A 12,542-nucleotide genomic window follows, 5' to 3' on the forward strand; every position below is an offset into this window, starting at 1 on the left:
GGACAGCCATCACTGGTTTTTACAAAGTGAGCTCGTCACAAGCTGTCTGGTTGCGGACTGCAGCCGGAGTCAACACTGCCCATGCCCAGACCCATTCTGAGGGCCTGCACCACCCCCCCTCTTTCCAGCTCCTCACTCTGGGGTGAGGGTGCCTTTCCTGGGAGGGGTAAGAATACACACTTGAAGGGAATGGAGCCAGCTCAGACATGATCCTCGGGGCTTCTGCTCCAGCAGCTTGGGACCCACCACCCCAGTAAAGTGGTGTTGAATTCTGAGCAGTAGAGAATGCCTGTTACCTGGTTTTCTAGCACCTCTGTCTCCAGGGCCACCTCCTACCAAGGTGGTAGCTGCCAGCTCACCCTGGGGAAAGACGTGACTTGTGTTCACATTAGACCCAGCTCTCCCACCAAAGCCAGTGGGTACATGTAACCTGTAGAGGGATGTTCCCATGCACGGATACCACTTTAAAACTGCAGTAGCTGACTTTTCCACCTAATTTCATAGAGACAGAGAAAGTTAAGCAAAATGAGAAGGTAGGAATTTGTTTCAATTGAAGGAGCAATAAACAAGTCCTGAAAAGACAACTAATGAAACAGAAATAAACACTTTGTCATATAAAAAATTCAAAGCATTGGCAATAAGAATGCTAGCTGAATTTGGAAAAAGAATAGATCAACATAGTGAGAGTTGTAACAAGGAACTAAACGATGTAAATAAAAGAACCAGTCAGAAATAAAGAAAACTGTAACTGAAAAGAAAAACATACTAGAAGGAATTAACAGATTAGGTGATACAGAAGAATGTATAAGTGATCTGAAAGATAGGATAATGGAAATTGCCTATTCGAAACAGCAAAAGAAGGATACATTTTAAAAATGAGAGAACAATTTAAGGGAACTCTGAGACAACATCAGGTGTATCAACCTTTGCATTAAAGGAGTCAGATGGTGCAGTGGTAAAGACTCCTCTTGCCAGTGCTGGATATGCGGGAAACATGGGTTTAATCCTTGGATTGGGAAGATCCCCAGGAGGAGGGCATGACAACCCACTGCAGTATTCTTGCCTGGAATAGCCCATGGATAGAGGAGCTTGGTGAGCTACAGTCTGTGGGGTCACAACTGAGCATGCAAGCATGCAGAAGGACAAGAGGCAGAGAAGGGGACTGGAAATCTATTTGATGAAACTATGGCTGAAAATTTCCAGAATCTGATGAAGGAAAAAGATATCCAGATACAGGAATCACCAAGGGTCCCAAACAAGATGACCCCAAACAGATCCACACATATCTTAATTAAAATGACAGCAGTTAAAGAGCGAATTCTAATGGCAACAAGAGAAAAAACAAGAGTTATATACAAAAGTCCTGTCATAAAGCTATCAGCTGATTTCTCTGCTGAAATGTTGCAGACCTGAAGGGAATGGCATGATATGTTCAGAGCGCTGAGAGCAAAAAAACCGCAGCCTACAATACTCTACCCAGCAGATTATTTGGAATTGAAGGAGAGATAAAGACTTTCTTAGACAAGCAAAAATAAAACTAATTCATCAATACTAAACCTACTCTAAAAGAAAGGTTAAAGAGTATTTTCTAAGTGGGGGAAAAAAATAAAGCTTTAACGAGAAGTAAGTATTTACAGGAAAAGCAAATATATAGTTAAAGGCTGAGGATCAACCAAGTAAATAAGCTAGCACCAACATGAAAAGATAAAATATTGTAAAATCAATTAAAACTACAATAATCAGTAAAGGGAAACATGAAGATGTAAAATATGACATCAAAAACACAAAATGTAGGGAGGGTAGTGAGTGAAAAGTGTAGATCTTTTAGAATGTGTTTGAACTTAAATGACCACGTGTTTAAAACAAGTAGATACAGTTAGAAGTCCGTGTATATGAGTCCTGTGGTAACTGCAAATCATGAACCTACGACAGATACACAAAAACTAGAAAGAAGTAGGAGCATATCACTAGAAAGATCATCACACCACAAGGGAAGAAACCAAAAGAAGCAAAGAAGAGATCTACAAAAACAACCAGAAAACAAGTGACAAAATGGCAGTGAGTACATACTTGTCAGTAATCACTTCAAATGTCAACTGACTAAGTGCTCCAATGACATGACATAGAGCGACTGACTGGATAAAAAGACAAGACCCATCCATATGCTGCTTGTGGGAGACTAACTTCAGAGAGAAAGACACACACAGAGACTAAAAGTAATGGGAAAAGATACTTCATTAAAATGATAAGAAGGCAAAGGTAACAAATAACTCATGTCAGACAAAGTAGACACTGAAACAAAGCCTGTTATGAAAGACAAAGAGCGTTATTATTGGGTAAAGGGATCAATCCAAGAAGAGGATATAACATGTATGCAGTTAATACAGGGAGCAAATATATAAGCAAATATTAAGAGATGTGAAGTGAGAAACCGACAGTAATACAGTAATAGTAGGGGCATTTAACATCCCATTTAACATCAATGGGCAGATCATTCAGACAAAATAAGGAAATTGATCTTAAATGACACTTTAGACCAGTGGGACTTAACCAGTACTGACAGGACATTCTATCCCAAAACAATAGCATATGCTTTCTTTTCAAATGTACATGGAATGGTCTCCACATAAATCATATGCTAGGCCACAAAATAAACCCCAACAAATTTAAGAGGATCAAAATTTTATCAGGCATGATTTTCTGAAAGCAATGGTATGAAACCAGAAATCAGTTAACAGGAAGAAGTATGGGGAAAATATACAGACTAAACAATATGCTATTTCAAAACCAATGGTTCAGTGTGGAAATCAAAGAAGAAATCAGAAAATATTTACCTTGAGACAAGTCAAAATGGAGACAATGTTCCAAATTCTATGGGATGCAAATAAAATAATTGTAAAAGGAAAGTTTAATAAGCTGTGGTACATATACACTATGGAATATTACTCAGCCATTAAAAAGAATTCATTTGAATCAGTTCTAATGAGATGGATGAAACTGGAGCCCATTATACAGAGTGAAGTAAGCCAGAAAGATAAACACCAATACAGTATACTAACACATATATATGGAATTTAAAAAGATGGTAATGATAACCCTATATGCAAAACAGAAAAAGAGACACAGATTTACAGAACAGACTTTTAGACTCTGTGGGAGAAGGTGAGGGTGGGATGTTCAGAGAGAACAGCATTGAAACAAGTATACTATCAAGGGTGAAACAGATCACCAGCTCAGGTTGGATGCATGAGACAAGTGCTCGGGGCTGGTGCACTGGGAAGACCCAGAGGGATGGGATGGGGAGGGAGGCAGGAGCAGGGATCGGGATGGGGAACACATGTAAATCCATGGCTGATTCATGTCAATGTATGGCAAAAACCACTACAACATTATAAAGTAATTAGCCTCCAACTAATAAAAATAAATGGAAAAAATTTAAAAAAAGTGATGCAGATCTTCCTCAAGAAGCAATAAAAACTCAGATAAACAACTGAACCTACCATCTAAAGGAATTAGAGAAAGAAGAATAAATAAAGCCCAAAATGAATAGAAGGAAGGAAAAAATAAAGAGGAGAGAGGGGAAAAAAAACAAAAACAAAAAGAGACCCCCCCCCAAAAAAAAAAGAAAATGCAAGAGGAAAGATCAATGAAACCAAGAGCTGCTTTTTTTGGAAAAGATAAAACTGATAGAACTTTAGCCAGACTCATCAAGAATAAAAGAGAGAGGACCCAAATAAAGTAAGAAACGAAGCTGTCAGAAAGAGATACAAAAAAGTCATAAAACAATACCACAAACAGTTGTATGCCAACAAATTGGATAACCTAGAAGAAATGGACAAATTCCTGAAACATACAGCCTCTAAGAGTGGACTGGAAAGAAATAGACAATGTAAACAGACCCATCACTAGTAGTGAAATTGAATTTGTTATTAAAAAGAAACCCAGCAAGCAAAAGTCCAGTATTTGATGGTTTCACGGGAAGATTCTATCAAACATAACAGAAAAGCTAATACCTATCCCTCTCATACTGCTCCAAAAAACTGTTGAGCTCATCCACACTCATTCTATGGGGTTACCATTAACTTGACACCAAAATCACACAAAGACCCCACAAAAAAATTATAAGAGAATACCTCTAGTGAATATATATGCAAAAATTATCAACAAAATATTAGCAAATTAGCAAACTGTGTTCAACCATATATAAAAAATTATGATATCAGCTTTGCGCAGTGGCAGTATCGTAGCCAATGAGGTTTATCTGAGGCGCGATTATTGCTAATTGAAACAATTATGATATGACCACAATCAAGTGAGATTTACTCCAGGGACACAAGGATGGTTCAGTATTCACAGGTCAATCAATGCAGTCTACCACATTAACAAAAGGAAGGCTAATAATCATGATCATAATCATGATTAACCATAATCATAAGGTTAATAATCAATAATCTTGATCATCTCAACAGATGAAGGAAAAGCATTTGATGAAATTCAGCACCTATTCTTTATAAAAACTCTCATCAAAGTGGGTGTAGAGGAAACCTATCTCAACATGGTAAAAGCCCATTTATGACAAACCCACACTTACTGTGTGAATATTAATATTCACTTATTAATATTTCACTTAACAGTGAAAAGCTAAAAGTCTTTCCTCTAAGATAAGGAATGAAACAAGGATGTCCACACTCACCACTTCTGTTTGACATAATATTGGAAATCCTAGCCACAGCAGTCAGAGAAGAAAAAGAAATAAAAGGCATCGAAATTGGAAGAGAGGAAGTAAAATTGTCACTATTTACAGATGACATGATACTATAAACAGAAAACCCTAAAGTCTCTGCCAAAAACTACTAGAACTAGTAAATGAACTCAGTAAATTTGCAGGGTACAAGATTGATTATACAGGAATCTGTCACTTTTGTATATAATGAACTGTCAAAAAAAAAAAGCAAGAAAACAGTCTGTTTGAAATCATATCAAAAAGAATAAGATACATAGGGATAAGTTTAACAAAGGAGGTGAAAGACCTCCACTCTAAAAATTATACAACACTGATGAAGGAAATTGAAGATGATATGAAGAAATTGAAAGCTATCCCATATTCTTGGATTAGAAGAATCAATATTGTTAAAATATTCATACTACTTAAAGCAATCTATAGGTTCAGTGTAATCTCTAGCAAAATACCCATGACTTTTTCACAGAACTGGAACAAATAATTTTAAAATTTATGTGGAACTACAAGAAACCCTGAATTGCCAAAGCAATCTTGAGAAAAAAGAACAAAGCTGAAGGTATGACATCCTCAGACTTTGGATTAGACCACAAAGTTGCAGTTACCTATTTCTTGCAGTGTTTCTGCTGCTTTCCTTAAGCAGCAGCAGAATAAAGAGAAAAGTAGTCCCTTTGAGAATGAAAGTCTTTGAGATGGTTTTACTTTAAACCTAAGAGATTTCTTGTCATTTTACCTCTGAAATTTGATTTTCTTCTTCTAAGATGTTATTTCTGAGGCCCCCTTTTCTGCTTTTGAAATGAACCTGCATTTAGTGACTGTTTTTAGAAATAGCTTTAAAAAAATGAATCAGATGTATTGTTTTATGCGTATGTGCTATCTAGGAAGACAGATGGTATAATAGGAGAAATGTGCAGTTCATAAGACCAGAACCATCTCTTACGACTTGCATTCACCTCTTTAATAATTAGTGACTATTGTTTAAGTACCAGGCATATACTAGAAGGTGTGAGTGTTTAAAATAGATCTTACTTTGTTAGAAATGTTATTTTCATAAATTGTTTCTAATCAAATATTTCTATTAAGGTCTCATTTGTAATCAGATATCTTGACTAGTTAATGATCAAAGTCATAAAATAATTTTGACTAATTTAGTTAATGATCAAAATCATAAAATAATACAATACAGTCAAATATAGGCATTTTTAAAACTGAAAATTCTTTTCCTCAAGCATTGGAGATTAGTATATATTGTCAGTGAAAGTCAAAAGTAAAATTATGAGCAATGAGAAGTTGTTAAATGTAGAAGAGAGATACTTAAATTTTATGTACATTTTAATACACCTTTTAAAAATAACCAGCTTTTATCAAAGCTAGAGCATATGCAAAATACTTCAAGTCTATGGTAAAATTTATGCAGATATAGGCAATGTACCTTTATTAAGCAGACTTTCTCATTAATGACCTGAATTATGGAATAATAGAATATAAATGATATTTGGAATATATCACTAATAGACCTCATTAATAATACCTCACATGTATTTCTGTATTTTCCAAAGTACTCTCACCTTTAAGACTTCTTTTGACCACTTAACCATCCGTACCAAAGATGAGTGCTTACTGGTAAGATAGCATATGTGAGCGTGTGTGCCCAGTTGCCCAGTGGTGTCTGACTCTTTGCAACCCCATGGACTGTATCCTGCCAGGTTCCTCTGTCCATGGAATTTTCCAGGCAATACTGGAGCAGATTGCCATTTTCTTCTCCAGGGGATCTTACAGACCCAGGGGTCAAATCCTGTTTCCTGCATTGATAGGCAAATTCTTTACCACTGAGCCATCCTGGAAGCCCAGTGTTATAAATGTGGCACGTTCATCAAGACGGATTTGGTGATTGCAGTGTATTTTCCAAACAGTCCCTTTTGAAACTCATGAAAAGGTCTGTCTGACCCTGTTGTGCAATATTCCTGTAACTATCTGACTTTACTAAGATGTTTTCATTTAGGCAGGATGTCCAGATGAGGAGAATAACTGAAACACTGGAAATACTGACAAATACTGACCAAAAAACAACCAAAAAATGGTTAAGCTGTAAGAAAGGAAAATGAGTCAAAGCCAGTTTAAGATTTTAGTCAGCTATATAATAGTTCAGATTGGGTATGCTGGAGAGGCTGCTAACATTGCAGTTAAATATTTAATCGTACTTTATTTAGATAATTTATTTTTGATTCACCTGCTGGAAAATAAATCTTGATAACTTGTTGATGTGACGTTAGAATTTAATTAGAAAAAGAATGAAGCATAACTGTTTACAACTGCTAAAATTTTGTATTTCCTTTTTTATATTATTTGAATAACCATGTGTTTATTCACATTAGCAAACAAAACCTTTTCAGGATTTCCCTTTCCATTCTTACCTTTATTGTGCTTGGGTTCCTTCCTCCTTATATTTTTAAATTTTATGCTCATGCAAGAACAAAAGTTTTTAAATGTCTAAAATAGCCTCTAAATGAGGTGTTAGCATCTTGGGGAAAGGCTTATTCTCTGGCCACCTGCCAAGTATCTTGCTAATTAATGGCAAGCGTATATTTAATATGACTCTCAGTCAGTAAGTAGTATCCACCTATATCTTTTTGGAGGGAGTATTATAGAAAGGAGTTGAGTTTTTAAATTCTAGGAGTCTCCGAAATGCATCTAGGTCGGCATAATTAAATTGTAGCTACTGCTTAAATTGTTGAAAAGCTAACATATTCAGTAACATTTTGGGCAACTGTAAACTTGAATGAGTGGATAAATAAACCAGTAAGTTTAAAACTTTAATTTTAATAATGTCAATTGTAATCATTAACTGTGTCCTTTAAGAAACTGATACTGTAGGAACAAAAAATTTAATGATCACTTTTCTTTTCTTTCCAGTATGTATCATTTTGAAGGATTATTCCTAAATGGTGTGTTTTCTGAAAATTATGGAATAAAATATGTGAAAATTCAAATAAATTATTTTAGCAATAAGAAATTATTGCTGTTTTGGAAATATGGTAGCTTTATGACCTTTAAAATTGTTCATTTTGTTTAATAAATATGTAGAATAGACTTGTAAAATTTCATTTGCACTAACATGTTGAAAACATACTTTATTTTATGACTAGGTATGAATGCTGGAATTAGAAACTTAACAAAGACTTTGGTTATTAATGAATAAACCACAAAAATGTTATAAAGGTTTGAGTCATGTGCTCCCTCCAAAGCTATGACTCAACTCTAATCTCTATGATCTTCTTTCCTCTCTGCAAAAATCCCTTTTTTCTCTCTACAGGATACTCACTACACAGCAGGTGATACCTTTCTCTGCTTCCTTTCCATACCGTGACCTGTCTACAGTTTCTTACCAAACCTTCATAAGTCCCCCCACCCTCTTTTTTTTTTGCAATATAATTTACTGTTAAGATGAGATTTTCAGTGATGGAGACTCATTATATTCAGAGATTTATGATTTAAAATTTCCAGTATTTGAGTACACTGTATCAACCCCTGTTTTCAGTATACTGTGAAGTATAAAGCCACTTAAGTGGTAGAGGAAGGCTTGGAGGCTTTGAGGATACAAGGCTACATATTCTTAAGATAGGTTCTATGTACTTAACCCATCCAGACCAATTAAAGTTAAGTGGAAATGATACTATGTTACCAGACGAATAAGGAGCAGAGGATCTCGAAAATATTTTCCACATAGCAGTCTCCTTAATAAATATTAATGTAGGTTGATTAGATAATCTTTTAAAATACAAGTGCCCTTTTGGAGGAAAGTTATCATTAATTTTCATTTTAGTGTGTAGTGCTTCAACCATTATGATAGATAACAATACGCTTTAATACAGTAACAGATTGGATCAAAGGGCAGTTAAATTGGCACTTGTTACAAAAGGTTAAGAAGAGGGATCTTCCTCTCCTTTACTTGTGAGGCTTATCTCTATGAGGTGGCAGACTTTAGATACAGAAAAAATGTTGTTCAGTTGCTAAGTCACGTCCAATTCTTTTTGCAACCCCATGGACTGCAGCCCACTGAGGCTCCTCTGTCCATGGGATTTCCCAGGCAGAAATACTACAGTAGGTTGCCATTTCCTTCTCCAGTGTGTCTTCCTGACCCAGGGATCGAACCCTCATCTCCTGCATTGGCAGGCAATTGAGCCGTCGGGGAAGCCCACAGAAGAAATGAAGAACCGTAAAACAAGCGAGACACTTGGCAGAGAAAGAATGGTAGAGGTAGACTTAGCGGTTTTGGTCAGAGTCCTGGTAGTATCTCCTTGAAAATCATCTTTCTCTTTGTCAGATACAGTCTGCAGAATCTCAGACCCCATCCCAGACCTACTGAATTAGAATATTCATTTTTACAAGATCCACAGGTGATTCACATGCATGTTAAATACTAAGTGGTTCTCATATTAAAGCCTGAGAAGCACTGCTCCAAGTGACTAATATCTGAGATAAACAAGCATGGTTAGTTTAGAACGAAGCCCTTCCATTCTCCCGGTCCCCTCCCTCCACGCCTTTAAGTTGGTCTTCCTGGTTCAGGCTACTCTAGACTTTTGGTTTTTTAGCTCAGTGTTGTGTGTCCTTGGTTAAGTCCCTGTTGAGAAATGGAGAGAAAGAAAAAGTGTGCTGAGGAATATACCACCTAAAAGAGGTTGGTAAAATAAGTCAAATTTCCCTCTCATATGACCCTCATCACATACCTTGTGATTTATCAGATGGTAGAAGAGTTTCTTATGGGACATTTTTTCAGAAGAGATTCCTTATAAATTCAGAGAGCCTCTCATAAGTTAGTGGTATTATCTGATCCTGGGGGCCTTTGGGGTAGAGCTTTTGCATGATAGTATTCTCACAGTGCCTAATACAAGGACTTCAGCTTCCAGTCAGATGACTGGTTCTTAAGTTGCTCTTAAGTGTTCTGCTTCTCTGGCTGATACAAAGAAAGACTTTAACTTCAGTATCTCCTAGCAAAGTTCAAGCACTTTCTAATTCTAATGGCATCTTTGGCATCAAAAAGACTACCTTCTTCCCTCTTAAAGATAAAAATGATCATTATTTCCCTGATCATATCACAGTTTTAAAATTTATGACTCTCTGCTTATCCTTTAATGTCATTATACTGTGAGTTGTAAGTAAATCCATTAATAGTGTTCATTGTTGAAAACAGTAGACTCTGTAGGTCAGGCCTAGATAAGTTATGTTTTGTCACTAGAATATTAGAATAAAAAAAGGAAAAGATGTAATTTCCTGTATTGTTTTTTTTTCCTGTACGTTTGTAGAATAATTCCTAAGACTTTTCTTCTTTAAAACTATCTTGAAAATTAGTCTTAAAAAAAGTAAGTTCAAAAGACATTTTTGGAACTAACATAAAACAGTATTTTACCCCTTCACATCTTTCATTTGCCCATTTCCATGTTCTGTTTTCTGAATGTATATATCAAGAGTACATTTGCAGCAAACACCGAGTTCACACAATTTTCAGTGAAATCTTCGGTATTTCTGGCTATGAGGTTACAAGTAATCACTGCACGTGCTTGTAAGTGTGTGGTAAACTGAATTCTTGGCCACCTAGTCCAAGTTTATTAGCTGTTGCTAACCAGTGATACAGATCTCCTGAGGGCAGAAGCTGTGCCTGCCTTGTGTCACCCTTTCCCTTTTTTATCACCTTTCCTGCTCCCAGTGATGATGAGCTACACAAAGAAGAAGGTTGGTAGTGGCATCTCAGAGCCACATACATTTATGGTAGGGAGTGCCTGAAATTGATTTGCAAGAACCTAAGGAATCTCAATCTTTTCTCATGTCAGCTCCAGGAAGACAGTGCTTTGGTAGGGTGGTATCTTCCCTACCAAAGGTACAACTCAGGTTGCATACGTACTTGCTATTGAGGAAGCACATCACTAGTCTAGTGGGAACCTTTAAGTCAAACTAAAGATCTTAGAGTATTGCGTCTTATCCAAACTCTCTTGTATTTATGCTTTTAGCATGTGGAGAAGTATATAGCGTAAATGAATAACTACAGACCAGTAGAATAACTAGAAGAAATAAACTCATGCATTCGTGGCCAGCTATTTGCAACAAGGGTGCGAAGACCACTCAGTGGGGGAAAGAATAATCTCTTTAACAAATGGTGCTGAGACAATTAGATATCCACATTCGAAAGAATGAAGTTGGGCTTCCGGCTGACATCACATACAAAAATTAGCTCAGAACTATCGACTAGACTTCCCTAGGAGTCCAGTGGTTAAGACTGTGCTCCCAAATGCAGAGGTGTGGGTTTGATTCCTGGTCTCGAAACTAAGATCCTGCATGTTGCACCATCTAATTGTAGGCTCTGAAACTATAAATATCCTAGAAGAAAACATAGGGGTAAATCTTTATGACCCTGAATTTGACAGTGCATTACTACATATGGCACTGAAAATTGAAACAAAAAATTGAAAAATTGGACTTTGAAATTAAAAACTTCCATTTATCATAAGATGTTATTAGCAAAGTGAACAGTTAGCCTACAGAATGGGAGAAAAATATTTGCAAACAGTATATCTGATAAGTATTCCAAATTTTAAATGTATTTTAAATAATATTCCAAGTAACCAAATTTTAAAATTGGTAAAGGATTTGAATAGACTTTTTTCCAAAGAAGAAATGACCAACAAGCACAGGATGGATGCTTAATAGCTTTATTCATTAGAGAAATGCAAAATAAAACAATGGTAAGATACCTCCTTCAGAACCACTAGAATGGTTATAACTGGAAAAAAAAATAAAAATTGGTGGTAAAAATCGGAAGAATTCAGAACTCTTTTACATTGCTGGTAGGAATGTAAAAGGGTGCAGCTACTCTAGAAGACAATTTTATAATTCCTCAAAAAGTTAAACATAGAACATAGAATAACCCAGCAATCCTGCTTCTAAATATATATGCAGAAAAGTGATACAGGTACTCAGATATTTGTTTATGAATGTTAATAGCACTATTCGCAATAGCCATGAGGTGAAAACATCCCAAATGTTCATCAGCAGATAAATAGAAAAACAAATTGTGACTATTACTCAGCCCTAAATAGGAATGAAGTATGATAAATGCTACAACATGGGTGAACTGTGAACATTTTAACGTGCTGCATAAAAGAATCTAGACAAGAAAGGTCACATAATGTATGATTCCATTTATATGAAAATATCCAAAATAGGTAAGTATATTGAAGCAGAAAGCAGATTACTGGTGCTAGGGAAAGCTGAGAACAGGGAGTGACTGCTTTAGTGGTTACTGGTTTCTTTTGGGGTGATGAAAATGTTTTGGAACTAGGTAGGGTGTTTTCACAACATTTTGAATGTACTAAATCCCACTGACTTGTGAACTTTAGTTAATTTTATCTTATGTAAATATCACCTCAATTTTTAAAAAAAGGATAACTAGTTACACTAATACACAGAATAATGCTGTTGATATCATCATCAAATACAGTGTATTTTGAAAAATGTTTGCTATAGAGTACTAATTCTGGAACTATTTAAAGAAAGTTCTCAAAAAACTAGGTGCACTGTTATTTTACCTTGTTGAATAAAGTGGTGTTTATTTCTGTTTTTTGCCTTTTACAGAAAAGCTAACAGTGTTTAGAGTTCCAGATTGAGAGAACTTTTTTCTTCATGGTGGGAATTTTCATAATATTTGATGAGGAAAAATAAAAATGTTAAAAGACAACATAATAGAAGAAAAAAATTAAAAATTTTTTGAAAATGCTAAAGATCGTAATCTTCATAGTGTTGAAGGATCTAG

General features: G+C 35.7%; 1 protein-coding gene and 1 pseudogene across 1 annotated transcript in view; both read left to right on the plus strand.

The window, feature by feature from the left end:
* The window catches only part of NDUFAF2 (NADH:ubiquinone oxidoreductase complex assembly factor 2), a 159,692-nt gene that overhangs the window by 11,700 nt on the left and 135,450 nt on the right, over positions 1-12,542 (plus strand). The gene's annotated exons all lie outside the window — the stretch shown is intronic.
* Positions 4,222-4,295, plus strand: LOC139038314 (U4 spliceosomal RNA; annotated as a pseudogene).

The sequence above is a fragment of the Odocoileus virginianus genome, chromosome 14, assembly GCF_023699985.2.
Source record: "Odocoileus virginianus isolate 20LAN1187 ecotype Illinois chromosome 14, Ovbor_1.2, whole genome shotgun sequence".
Lineage (NCBI taxonomy): Eukaryota > Metazoa > Chordata > Mammalia > Artiodactyla > Cervidae > Odocoileus > Odocoileus virginianus.